Raw genomic sequence first — 2,500 nt, 5'->3', positions numbered from 1 at the left:
CAGCCGGCTGTAGCGCGTGCGCCCACGCACCGCGCGGCCAGCACGCCGGGAGGCCCCCCCTCACCGGCCGGGGACGGTCCCACCCAGCCACCGCCGCGTATCGCTTCACACCCACATGCCATTCACGTTCGTGGGCATGGTGGGTATCGCTGAAACAACCGGTTGGTAGCTCAACCGATCGTCGCCATCACTGATTCACCTCTAGCGAGAACAACCGCACCACAACGGTTTACCAGTTGTTCATTTGCGTAACGTCACCAGCAAACGTAGACGTCCATCGCCATTTGCAAATTCAACGATTGTTGCATGCCTGTGTCAGGTGTCACGACACACTATGTCTGCCCACATACACGCAACAACATGTGCACGCTTCGCGAACACGTGGAAGGTGGCCCCCGTACGTATGCGATGTCCATTGCGCGAACGACTGTCAACCGGCCTCTGTCGCATGTCGCAGATGTGGAACGCAGTGCACCATGCTATCACGGTGAGTGAGAAGAGACGACTACGTCTGACAACACGCGCCACTACATCAACAGACGGCTCATGCTGATCGCCATCCACGGCATACCATACTGCAATCCAGCTCTTATAGGGAGACGACACGTAGCTGAGTGCACAATATTTGGACCGTATGGTTCGCCGTTGTTGGCGCAGTCGTGGTACGGTCACACATGTACCACGATGTATCATTCAGTACATGAGGACCAATGTGCAGTACAGTGTGTGATTTGGACGTACAACATCAGCGGACAGTTGACACAAGCCGTACCACAACGTAGGCTGTGCTTCGCCATGCGAATGCCAATGAACAACTGCGAAGGGCATTGAGCATGTACGTCCTGCTGCCATCCGCATTACAGTGTATAGCTGCAAGGTGTTTAACATGAAGCGATACTCTGGGGACCGGGCAGTGCGGGTAGCAAACTATATTGCGGGGGTTGCAGTTAGGCAACACTACACTAATTTAACGCGTCGTATGACAATTACAGAGCAGGTTAAGGCCCAACGTGTGTTGGGTTAAGGCCCAACGTGTGTTGGGTTAAGGCCCAACGTGTGTTGGGTTAAGGCCCAACGTGTGTTGGGTTAAGGCCCAACGTGTGTTGGGTTAAGGCCCAACGTGTGTTGGGTTAAGGCCCAACGTGTGTTGGGTTAAGGCCCAACGTGTGTTGGGTTAAGGCCCAACGTGTGTTGGGTTAAGGCCCAACGTGTGTTGGGTTAAGGCCCAACGTGTGTTGGGTTAAGGCCCAACGTGTGTTGGGTTAAGGCCCAACGTGTGTTGGGTTAAGGCCCAACGTGTGTTGGGTTAAGGCCCAACGTGTGTTGGGTTAAGGCCCAACGTGTGTTGGGTTAAGGCCCAACGTGTGTTGGGTTAAGGCCCAACGTGTGTTGGGTTAAGGCCCAACGTGTGTTGGGTTAAGGCCCAACGCGGGTTAGGTTAAGGCGCAACGCGGGTTAGGTTAAGGCGCAACGCGGGTTAGGTTAAGGCGCAACGCGGGTTAGGTTAAGGCGCAACGCGGGTTAGGTTAAGGCGCAACGCGGGTTAGGTTAAGGCGCAACGCGGGTTACGTTAAGGCGCAACGCGGGTTACGTTAAGGCGCAACGCGGGTTACGTTAAGGCGCAACGCGGGTTACGTTAAGGCGCAACGCGGGTTACGTTAAGGCGCAATATAGGTTAGGTTAAGGCGCAATATAGGTTAGGTTAAGGCGCAATATAGGTTAGGTTAAGGCGCAATACGGGTTAGGTTAAGGCGCAATACGGGTTAGGTTAAGGCGCAATACGGGTTAGGTTAAGGCGCAATACGGGTTAGGTTAAGGCGCAATACGGGTTAGGTTAAGGCACAATACGGGTTAGGTTAAGGCACAATACGGGTTAGGTTAAGGCACAATACGGGTTAGGTTAAGGCACAATACGGGTTAGGTTAAGGCACAATACGGGTTAGGTTAAGGCACAATACGGGTTAGGTTAAGGCACAATACGGGTTAGGTTAAGGCACAATACGGGTTAGGTTAAGGCACAATACGGGTTAGGTTAAGGCACAATACGGGTTAGGTTAAGGCACAATACGGGTTAGGTTAAGGCACAATACGGGTTAGGTTAAGGCACAATACGGGTTAGGTTAAGGTACAATACGGGTTAGGTTAAGGTACAATACGGGTTAGGTTAAGGTACAATACGGGTTAGGTTAAGGTACAATACGGGTTAGGTTAAGGTACAATACGGGTTAGGTTAAGGTACAATACGGGTTAGGTTAAGGTACAATACGGGTTAGGTTAAGGTACAATACGGGTTAGGTTAAGGTACAATACGGGTTAGGTTAAGGTACACATTGTTGTAAGGAAAGGTGTTTTGGGGGGGGGGGGGGGGGCCGGTTTGTTGATTGTGATTATCGTAAGTAAATGACTGCGGCATCATCTGATTTGCCACGTCAGGGTGCACCTTTGGCTCATAACAGGCGGCGCTCTGATTCCATGCTTGTGGCAGACCTGTGTCTTTCAT

Source organism: Schistocerca americana, unplaced genomic scaffold, assembly GCF_021461395.2.
Source record: "Schistocerca americana isolate TAMUIC-IGC-003095 unplaced genomic scaffold, iqSchAmer2.1 HiC_scaffold_1103, whole genome shotgun sequence".
NCBI classification, from domain to species: domain Eukaryota; kingdom Metazoa; phylum Arthropoda; class Insecta; order Orthoptera; family Acrididae; genus Schistocerca; species Schistocerca americana.
The sequence above is the reverse complement of the archived record's forward strand: the minus strand, read 5'-3'. Positions refer to the sequence as shown.